The sequence below is a fragment of the Arabidopsis thaliana genome, chromosome 3 (genome assembly GCF_000001735.4).
Source record: "Arabidopsis thaliana chromosome 3, partial sequence".
Lineage (NCBI taxonomy): Eukaryota > Viridiplantae > Streptophyta > Magnoliopsida > Brassicales > Brassicaceae > Arabidopsis > Arabidopsis thaliana.
Genome location: NC_003074.8, coordinates 14,887,373 through 14,899,393, shown reverse-complemented (window position 1 = coordinate 14,899,393; position 12,021 = coordinate 14,887,373). Strand labels below are relative to the sequence as shown.

Sequence of the window (12,021 nt, the reverse complement as noted above, 5' to 3'; positions counted from 1 at the left end):
AATCCAAAGACACAACACATCCAACATAAGAGTTTTTTTAAAACTTCCCAACATAAGAGTTATACTAATTTAAATCCGTAGACACAACATAACCATCATAAGAGTTATACATACTAAAAAAACATTAAAAAAAACAGACTATTGTAAGGGTTGTTACTTGTCCCAAAAAATTCTGAAAAACCTTATACCAAACCTGAAAGAGTCGGATGTTTTGTTGCCTTATCCTCAAACCTGAAAATAGATCAATCTTGTGTTGGTTGACTTGCTTGTGTTGCTTGACTTGATCCTTCTCCTGCGTTTGTGTTTGAAGTCTTCTTTTTCCTTGGTGTCATATACTTCTCTACTCTAATATTACGACACTTTGATTCATTGTGATTAGAATGCCCACATTGACGACAATGCATAATTCTTTTCTCTTTACTGAGTTTCTTCTTCTTTGAAGGTGACTCATTCTTGCCTTTTTTCCTCTTTGGTTTTGATTTTCTCCCTTTCCTGTTTTCAATCTGCTCAACTAGAGTAAGAGGTGGCAGCACAAGAGAACCTGATTTATTCCAAAATAACATCACATTGACATTGTGGATTGAGTCACTGTAATACTCTGCTTCCTAGAATTCAAGTACCAATCTGATATGTAATCTTCACGATTGAGCTTTTTCTCTGTGATCACACGTAGAACATGATGACATGGGATTCCACTCATATCCCATCTCCGACATACACATATTCTCAATCTAATGTTGACAGTATAACTAACACCATCCTCACGAACATCATATATACCTTGTCCACCTGGGACGAATTTACAGTACTTTAGCTTTTTTTGTTCTTTTGCAATGAACTCTGTTGTTCTAAGAGTGAATCTACCTGTATGATTCCTTGATGTAGTGAGGAAAAGAGGATTTTCATACCTGTACTTTTTCCAAAGTGTATTTTCATACCTAAACAAAATTGTAGGGTGTTTTACAACCTAAACTTCAATATATTTTGAATCTCATACCTAATCTTTATAAAACGTGCAAAAATCATAGTCAATCTAACGGATGTTAGTCAACACCGTTATGATGCTGAGTCATCGTACACGTGTATGATGACGTGTCTCCAAACGACGTCGTTTTGATATATCGTTTTGATGTTAAAATTTTATTTTGCAAAAGTGGGGATTCGAACCCGCAATCTTTTAGTTTATGGGAAGCATCGATTACCAACTGATCCCACAACGTTCATAGAACATATCTCAAATGTTTTAACTTATAAACCTGCAAGCATCTGTATTTTCAAATGGGAGAAATTAAGAGTAATAGGGTTTGAATTATCGAGAAAGCGATTTCTCTTTCTTCTTCTTCTTCTCCGAAATAGAGTGACGAAAGAGGAGAAATTGGAAAACATAGAGCAATGATGTGTATGGTGTAATTATGGGAGAGACGAATCAAGCCAATTAGAGAAGAAATCAAGTAGAAATCTACACAATCTGCAAAACTGAGGTAAGCTTCTACAATTGAGAATGAGTGGAATTCAGATTCTTCTACAAGTAAGTCAAGCAATATAAGGAAATCAAGCAACACAAGACTTTTGGTTAAAGTAGGTTCTGTTTAGGCTGATGGGATTATGAAGTTTATGTTTAATCGAATCATATAGTTTATGTTTACTATGTATTTTTTGTCAAGACATTCTGATCTGTTTACTTTGTATGCTTTTGGAAGACAATATGATTTGTTTTCATCTCTTCTTCAGATTTTTTTTTCCTGCTAATACATCAAACAACCACAAACACATCATATGGGTATAATTCAAAACACATCATACTTTTAGTACAAAAATACATCATTCATACCATCAAACATTACACATCATTCATACCATTAAACATTACACATCATTCATACCCATTAGACGTTACACATCATTCAGTACAATACACATAGATTCTCATACTCAAAATATAAACCTGAAAAGAAAATCAACACCAAAGCAAACACCACAATGTTCTTCAAGCTATGAAGCTGAATTTTAATCTCTGCAACTTCCTTTTCTACCACAGCCTCACACACACGCGTCTTCATCATCAGATTATCAATCTCTGATTCACAAGCATTGAAGTTTTTTGAATTGTAATCGAAGTTCCTTCTAAGTTATTAACTTTTTCTATCAAGTCTTCTATCTCTTGCACCATACAATTATCCATCCATTTGCACACATGATACCTATTATCCTGTCACGCCAAGGTAAATGCATATCTTCTATGACACAAAAACACAAAAATTCCCAGAATTGAGCCACTTACATTATCTTCGAATGGACAAGCATGAAACAGTTTTCCAGGATTTCTATTAGTGTTTAACGTCTTCATCACAATAGGTTCTCCACACCGACACTTCTTAGGGAATCTTTTTGGTCGATCCATTTCATCTATTTTTGGAGAAAAAGAAGAAGAAATGAGAAACCGATTTCTCAATACGAAGCCCTAGTATTCTTATTTTTCCCCAATTAAAAACGACATCGTTTGTTTAATTTTAAAACACACATGCTTGCGGGTTTATAACTTGAAACGTTTGACATATGTTCGATGAGTGTTGTGGGATCAATTGGTATTCTATGCTTCCTAGAGATGCAAAAGGTTGCGGGTTTGAATCCCCAATTTTGCAAAAAATTATTTTAACATTAAGACGACACATCAAAACGACTTCGTTTGGAACACGTCATCATATACATGTACGATGACTCAGCACCGTAACAATGTTGACTAATGTCCGTTAGATTAACTATTATTTTTTCACGTTTTATAAAGATTAGGTATGAGATTCAAAATATATTGAACTTTAGATTCAAAAGTATAGGTATGAAAATCCCCTTTTCCCTGCTGTAGTCTCCCTCAGATCAATACGTGGCTGGTTGTTCTCCTAATCGTCTCCAACATCTCAACCATTGGCATGTATCTTGTTGGATCTATAGCATTGTTGAAAGACTCGGATATGTTGTTGTGAACATCAACACATTGAGATGTGGGTGAAAAGAAAGCTAAATTGCAGTTCTTTGTTTTCTCTCCACGATTGCTTCATATAGGCAGATATCATAGCTTTTGACATTCTCCATATTTTCCTCATACTCAGCGATCGTGTAACTCTCTGCTACTTTCCAAAACAGACTCTTCATTTCACTTTGATGCGGAAAAACCTTCTTCAAGTTTTTGTAGATGTATCTAGGACACATCCGAGGTTCAACATTAGGCAACACGATGGATGCTGCATTCAACAAGCCCTAAATACAGAGAATGAAAATATATAAAAAAAAAATATCAAATATTAAAAAAACATTTAGAATACAAAAAATACTGAGATTGCATACCTTTTGTCTATCAGATATTATAGTATATCCTTGACCCTCTTGCAAATAAAATCTACTCAAAGCTTCTTTAAGAACCAAATCTAGTTATCCTCGTTCTCCACATCAACTACAACCCAAGCAATATGGTACATACCATTGTTTGCGTCTCTTCCACAGCTGCTAATAATTGTCCTTTAAATGTACATTTGAGGAAGCAACCATTAATACCAAAAATTGGTCGACACCACATGGAAGAAATTCTCAGGGGCTCTCGAAGGAGTAATAGAATTCTCAAATACTCCTCTTATAAAAATAAGATTAATTTTCATTTTCTTTAAATCGAAAAATGAGTGAAAGACTTTGAAACCCCTTAAAAACTGAATCTATTACTAACCCAACCAAGTAAAATGGGTAAAAAAATTCCGACTTTTACGTAATGGGTCAAACCTTTAAATAATTTAATCGATAAATTCTTTTTACCATTTTTAATCAATGTTTTTTCGTCTTCATTAAACTTGGTATAACTACATATATAATTTCCTTATTTGCATAAATTAGTAAAATTCGTGTCAATCTACTTCTTCTTCAATTTGGTTAATTACGTTCTTCACGTTTCACTTTTATCCCTTTTTGTTGATCCCAATCTAACTTGGTCTAGTATATTGTTTTATTTTCAATTTTAGATAGAATTAGATTGAAATTAGAGAAATTTGTTTGTAGATTTATGTAAGGGAATAATGACTCGAACAAAGAACCCAATTGTATCGAATCCTACAGACCCAAAGAAAATCCTTGAAAAAGAAGAAGCCCCACCAGAAGTGGATTTGAAGCAACATATCGAATCTCTCGCACAGATTCAATAACATAATCTATAATCTTCGGAAAACAAGTAGAACTTAGTATAACTATGTTTCTTTCTTAACTAAGAAATTTCTGATACTAAAAAGTAAAACTAAGCAAAATTTGGTCAGATGCTCTAAGTACATTTACACATTTAGCGTCATGAACTGTTCTTCTAAATGCTATATATCAAGTTTGATAAAGCTTTAAAAGTGTGTATATCAACCGTTCATAAATTTGTAGTTGCTTGGCTCCACTATCAGTAAGTTAATGTGTTGGAAGGAGTCGAGTTGATTCTTTTTGATATGTGTAGCTCAAATTTAGATATGCAAGAAAGAGGAGAAGAACAACATGACAAGGATATACAATAAACAGAGAACCCGAAAGAGAAGAAAAGAAAAAGAACGAGAAGGAGAAAAAGTTATAGTAGAAGCTCGTGACGATGTAGAAGAACAAGTGAAATGGTGAAATGTAGAAGCAAAAACGCAAAGTTAGGGTCTATCGTTGTGACTATGAGTCCTATTTTGATGAGGCAGAAGAAGATTTAAGTACTTTATGAGTAAGTTTATGAAAACTTCATGTATTGTTTTGATTTTTGTCAACATGATTTGGTTGTTATTTTTTATTTTGGTATAACTACGCAGTTTGTTAAACTCAGTACAACTTGGTTAGTATAGTTATTTGAAGTATTTGTTTAACTAGGTATAACTTGGTACATAGTTGTACTACCCAAATTTTGTTCTCTAATCTTTTTTTCTTTTTTTTAGTAGAAAAATAAAAAAAAAATCAAAAATTTTAAAATTTCAAAACCTTAAAAACGTGGGTTAAATTGCAAGTGGTTCAAAGCACGTGAGTCAAAGATAGGGTCTATCGTTGTGTCTATGAGTCTTCCCTATGAGTCCTATAGTGTGAAAATGAATTATAGTGTGAAAAGGAATTAACCGTGGGACCCGCATACGAGTTGTTCGGAACAAAAAAGGTGGGGCCCGCAAATAAATTTGCACACAGATATTCTAAGTTAACAGGTTGAACCTGTATATACACAGTTTGACTTTAGGAGGTTTTTTAATTTTATTAGATATACTTAAATTTAAACTAAATAAATTTAGTTATACCAAAGAGTTTTGATGTTTTATAAACATTCCATATATTTTCATAGAAAAATATGTCTGAAAAATTCAATTTTGTGTGTTTTGCAATGTTATGATGATAATAATTATAAAGTCATCTTGAAAGTGTAAGGTGTTTCTTCTATAACAAATGAATTTGGTAACTACTAATTTTTTGAAGTTTCATTAAATTATGATTTTATCAATCAGTAGTTTTAGTACTCAACATAAGTGGTATAATTTGTATAAGAAATAACATTACCTCAAATTTTGTTGCAAATTAAGCACATTTGTTACATTTGTCATAGTTGTACCTTTACAAAACCAAGTTTAATCAAGTTTTACAAAACCAGAGAGTACAAAAGGCTCTAAAGGCTCCAAAGGCTACAAAGGCTCTAAAGGGTCTAAAACAACTACTTTTGGATTTCATTGATATGCTTCTCCGGTTTTTGAATAATATCCATCATATAATCAAAATATATAATTATGTCCATTCTCCTGAAAAAAACAAAAAAAAAACGTTAGCTATACCTAGATTTTCCTGTTCTAGCAAATTGTACTTCGAACAGGTATACCACGCTCATTTTCAGAAATACCAATTATACCATAAATAGTACTTCAAACAGCTATACCACGTTTCTTAGTTATACTTAGATTATTCTGTTCTAGCAAAGATTTTCGGACCAAAAACATTAATCTGGCTAAGATTAACTACGAATCAACCATTACAGTACATTAAAATGTCTTAATAGACCCAGAATATATAGTTACCAACATAATGTCCATTAATTTCCAACACCAATTTCAAGTCTATCAAATCTAATTGAAATCTACAAAATACAAACACAACAACACAATACTTGATGAATTAAGATGTCCAAAGTATAAGAAAAGAATGGTAAAGCTCACTGTGAATAACAGAAGCAAAACGACGGCGAGCTTGGTCGATTGGATTCAACGTCGGAGGATTCGACGATAGTTGCAGTCGTCGATTTTGATTTTGTGAGGGAGGAAAAAAAATTCTGGGAATTTCTGATAGGTTAATATTTTATGAATTAAATGGTATTGGTTTGGAGACTAAACCGTAATTGGTTGGTTTGGTTCGTCCGGTTCCGGTTCGTTGGGTAAGGGTAAATAAGGATTTTTAAAATTCATTAAGAGTATAAGAGTATGTCAGATTATATGAGAGTATTTAGACTTATTTTTGGAGAGTAGAGAGCTTCTGAGATCATTGTCCACACCACATTGACCATAATCTGCGGATTACATCGAAGCATACGTAGAATCTATGGAATAATTCTGCTCCATCATCATTAAGAACAATGTTTAACTCAACAGTTGAGTTGGGATTAGTCCTTGAAAGAAAGCAATGCAAGTTAAGATGGTTAACAAACAGAGAATTAACAAAAAATAGAGAATACAAACATAGAAAGCCACTTACGTAATGATTACAGCTTTATAATCTTTGAGTCTTGAGAACTGCTCCACATGTTCACGATGAATGATGTCTATTACTTTCCTCTTTGCCTTCTTACACTTGTCACTGCTTGCCATCAAATGGTACCACCTTTGAATTTCATCTTGAATGGCATTCGGTTATAATCAAAATGAGTTCTTATCTCATCCATGAACAATTTTGCAGTCACATTGGCTTTTAGTAGCTTACAATACCCATCCGAGACACAACTGTGATAATCATTGTATACCCATTCTGAATCTTACAAACTGCTCCCCTCTATCTTCATCATTAGAGTTAGGTGGTGTATCATGGTAGTCAAAATTTGGATCTTCATCAACAAAAGAAGCCATATTCCTTTCAACTCTAATCTCTTCTTCAAATGGGTCATTCACGTCCATGTCATGAGGATGCTCTATTGAATTAACGAGATACACATCCAGAAATCCGACCCATTTTCCCGCTTCACACATGTTCTTAAAACTTATATCCACATTACTCAAGCTCTTCTGTTGCTTAGCTTCTTCGAATGGCAACTTATACCAAATCTTCTGCCCATCTAACTCCTCGCTCATCTCCGTTGACATAACTGTAAAAAACTCCTCCAATTTACATGTTATACTCTTCATTTCATGACCATCAAGATAAGATAAATCCCCAGTATAATGCTTCACCCAATATCCACCATGGTAGACATGGAACACTACTTCAGTATAGCTTCAAGCATAAAAAAGTTATGTTTAAAACTTGCACTCTCTCAGACATTTCATCAAACAGTTGGTGAACAAAAAGAATTTTGACTCTCAAATCATGAAAATGAGCTAACTTAGTACAATGAATCGAAAACAAAACAAATACACAACTTTTGGGTAGAAAACCAAACAAAAACTTAATAAACATTACTTAGTTTTGTAGAATCTTACCTCGTCATCGCAGATTTTAGTAGCTTACAATATAGAATCTACTAGACTTCTTCAAAAATTGGCTTAAATCTTCTCCACTTACGCTAAAGACATCTTCGATTTCTCCACAATTAATCTTCTTTTTTGTTTTTGGCTCTCGTATGAAGAAGAAGAAGAAATGAAAGCAAAATACGAAATTCATAGACTTGATGATTTCCCCTAATTGTAGACGTTGCCGTTTTATTAAATCCAATCCCATGAGTTTTATTTGTATATAAAACGTTCCACTAGTAATTGTTTCAATAATGTATGCGGCTTAGTGGTAAAAGTTGGATTAATTGTGTACGAGACTCCACTTTTATAAATTTATTTTAAAAAATGAATAACATCTGCCACATCATTATACACGTGTCAGCTGAGTCAGCAATCGTTAACGTTGACTAACATTTGTTAACGTTGACTTCTAATTATGTACCATATTATTAGTTCAGGAAGGTTTTTAATTTTGTTTTTGTGTGTTTAGATGTAAACAGCACTAGTCATTTGTTCAGGCTCAAAAATGCACTTTTTGAATAGTCTAGATTGAAAAATCCCTTTTTCCGATAACGGAAGATGTGTTTTGTCCCATTCCAATGTCTTCGAGTAAGAGATGAATTGTACTTTGCAAGGAAATTAGTAGTAAAAGCAATATCTGGTCTTGTATAATTTGCAAGATACATAAGTCCACCAATAACACTCATGTAAGGTATTTCGGGACCAAGTAAATCTTCGTCATCCTCACAAGGTCTAAATGGATCCTTTTCAACATTTAAAGATCTATTGACAATTGGAGTGCTTAAATAATTTGTTTTATCCATATTAAATCGCTTAAAAATCCTTTTGGATTGATGCACAGAAATACCTTCTAGGAAATGCTCAATTTGGAGTCCGAGACAAAATTTTGTCTTTTCAAGATCTTTCATTTCAAACTCTTCTTTCATATGTTTTTGTGCATCATCAATCTCTTTTGGGCTTCCAATTATATTTAGGTCATCAACATAAACAGCAATGATCACAAATGGATTTCTTAATAAAGACGCAAGGGCAGATTTCATTATTCACATACCCTTTCTTAAGTAGATATCACTTAAATGAGTGTACCACATGCGTCCAGATTGTTTTAATCCGTAAAGTGATCACTGTAAGTTGACCATATATATATATATCTTTAGACTTTTATTTGTGTAATGCCTCAAGAACTTTTAATTCTTCCAGGATTTCCATATATATATATCATTATCAAGAGATCCATATAAATAAGTTGTCACTACATCCATAAGGTACATATTTAGATTATTGGATACCGAAAGAGTCATTAAGTACATGAATGTAGTTGCATCCATGACCGAAGGATATGTTTCTTCATATTCAACTCCTGGCCTTTGAGAGAAACCTTGTGCAACAAGTCGGGCTTTATATCGTTTGATCTCATCTTTCTCATTTCTTTCCGCATGAATACCCACTTGTGCCCAACAAAAAACATCTCAGAAGCTGTGAAAATAAGTCCAAAGACATTTCTTTTGTGAAGGGAGTGCAACTCAATTTGAATGGCATTTTTCTATTTCTCCTAATCTGGCCTTTTTTGGCATTCACATAATGTCTTTGGATCCGGATCATCATTCTCATGATCGATCTCTTTATATAAAGAAAAGGAGAATATTTCATTTTCGTCATCAATATCATCTCTATCCCCTATGATACCATCATGGACATAATTAATGGAAATCTCATACTTTTCTCTATCGTCCCGAGGACTTGGTTTTTGCATCAGAGATATATGATTTTGTCACTCTTTTTATATTTGTGAGGACTTGGTCCTATATTTTTTCTTTGCAATAGTGCTATAGGAACATAAACCGCACACCCAAAAACACAGAGATAGCCTACATTTGGCTCTTGGCCAGTCGTTAATCGTAAAAGAGAATATTTATTATATGCGCTTGGTCGAATCTGTACCAAAACCGCAACATGCAATATAGCATGACCCCATACAGAAATTGGGAGTTTTGTTCTCAATATTAATGGTCTTGCAATGAGTTGCAGCCGTTCAATTAAAGATTCAGTCATGTCATTTTGTGTATGAACATGACAGACCAGATGCTCAACATCGATTCCTATTGACATACAATAATCATTAAAGGCTTGTGAAAAAAATTCACCAACGTTATCAAGCCTAACTTTCTTTATTGCATAATCAGGGAATTGTGCTTTCAACCTGATTATTTGGGAAATGAATTTTGCGAAAGCCGAATTTCGTGTTGTCAACATAGACACATGTGACCATCCACTAGATGCGTCAATCATTACCATAAAGTAACGAAATGGCCCATATAGAGGGTGGATAGGGCAACATATGTCACCATGTAATCTCTTTAAAAATAATAGTGATTCATTCCCAACTTTGGCTGGCGATGGCCGAACTATGAGTTTTCCTTCAGAACATGCATCAGATAAAAATTCATTAGATTGAAAAAACTTTTGATTTTTTAGTGGATGGCCACTAGAATTTTGTACAATTTTTCGCATCATGACTGAACTAGGATGTCCAAGTCTTTCAGGCCAAATCTTAAATGTACTAGTAAATTTTCAGTTTACTGTAATATATGATGCGAACATATTTATTTTTGTGCAATATAATCCAGAGGATAACATTGACAATTCTTCCAAAATATGTTTCCCCTCGGATGTAATGCAAAGATATTCAACATCATTCTTATTCATAGTCTCTATATGATATTCATTACTTCAGATATTTTTGAAACTTATCAAGTTTCTCTGAGACTTAGGGGGATATAATACATCATTTACTTTTAAATGAGTTCTCTTTAGCATTGTAAAATTCTCTTTAGCATTGTAAAATTGGCTTCACCAAAGCCAATAATAATTTTTGCATGGCGAGATATAGTACTCACGCTTCAAGCAAAGTCTTTTATTTTGAGAAAGGAGAAATATTTTTGATCTTTAAGTATCGTGTGCATCGTAACACTTTATACCAGACATATATCTCTATCCTCAAAATAACACAAAACTTACTAAAAAACATTATTATATATTACAATGAAACCATTATTCAAAAATCTTTTAAAACCAGAAAATATGTTTAAATCAAAAGTACATATAATACTACTACAACTATATCATGTTATATCGATCTTATTCGCATGATTTTCCGTTTTTGTGATCAACGAGAAAATTAGCGATATCAAGATGGGTTTCATCAGTTAAGCATGGAAGGAAGGTCCAGCTTCATTAGAGATGAGATTGGTCTCAACATCCCTTTCTTTTGCATTTTGAGATGCTTGATACAGATCGGCTAAATATTTTGGGATATGACATGTCTGGTACCAATGTCCTTTCATGTCACATCTGTAACAAGTACTTTCATCTTATTTCTTTGAAACACGACTAAAATCATTCACTTGAAGATTTTTGTTGGTTTTCTTGGCATTGAATTTTTTGGGAGGGAAACCCCTTCCTTTTCCACGTCCACAACCTCCTCCACGACCGTGACCACTTCTTGACCGCGTCCGCATCCTCGTCCTTGTCCTTGCCAATTATTATAGCTGGATGAAGCAACCAGAGTTGTGCCAATGTGAGAGGAAAAGAAACATTGGCCTAGGGCCTCTGATTTTGGAAAAAAATTAAGGGGCATAAATTTATTAATGCTATATAGTTTATATGTAGTTAAATTATTATATAAATGTTACTGTTATATTAATTTAACCCAACTTCCCTCTCTCCCTTGGCGACTACAGAGGCGACCAACAAAACCAGTTTTCTGTTTCATTTTTTTACAGGCTGCCGGCATTTGCCGGTAGTTTTTTTTGCTTTTCTACTTCTTTCTTCTTTTATTTTTAATAATTTGATGGGAGGTATTCTCTTTAATTGGATTTCTGTTCATCCTACTTTCTCCTTTCGAATGGTGACGGTGTTTATTGTCATGTTTAGAACAGAGACAAACAGTTACCAGTTTCATGTAAACCCGTTGCTATATTCGAAATCAGAATATTCATCCCACCAATGTCTCTTTACCCATGTCATGTCGATTCATTTGAATCGTGGTGTATTCCCTTATCTAAAGTTTATTTTCGGTGGTTTCTCTCACCGATGTGATCTCCGGTTTTCAACCGATGAAGTTTTTTCAAATCTATGGTTTGGAGAAGTCATTTGGGTATTTGATCCAAGAATCAATAGACAAATTCTTTTGAGTGAAGGAATTGGCATCGGCAATAATTTCCTCTTCCCAAAGACATGGTCCGATGATGGTGATGTGCTCGCAGTCCAACGATCCGTTTATTCATGTTCATGGTCTAATGATGGTGATGTACTCACTGTCCAACGATCTATTTATTCG

General features: G+C 33.6%; 1 long non-coding RNA gene and 3 pseudogenes across 4 annotated transcripts; all 4 read right to left on the bottom strand.

Moving 5' to 3' along the window:
• Positions 1–176: 176 nt before the first annotated feature.
• Positions 177–3,571, bottom strand: AT3G42794 (annotated as a pseudogene; the record flags this gene model as incomplete). The annotated part of the gene is made up of 1 exon: positions 177–3,571.
• Positions 3,572–6,498: 2,927 nt separating this feature from the next.
• On the bottom strand, positions 6,499–7,313 carry AT3G42792 (annotated as a pseudogene; the record flags this gene model as incomplete). The annotated part of the gene is made up of 1 exon: positions 6,499–7,313.
• A 94-nt stretch (positions 7,314–7,407) lies between these two features.
• On the bottom strand, positions 7,408–7,846 carry AT3G06475. Its single transcript, NR_141254.1, has one exon. It is a non-coding gene; the product is annotated as an other RNA (long non-coding RNA).
• A 332-nt stretch (positions 7,847–8,178) lies between these two features.
• On the bottom strand, positions 8,179–11,052 carry AT3G42791 (annotated as a pseudogene; the record flags this gene model as incomplete). The annotated part of the gene is made up of 1 exon: positions 8,179–11,052.
• Between the last annotated feature and the right edge of the window lie 969 nt (positions 11,053–12,021).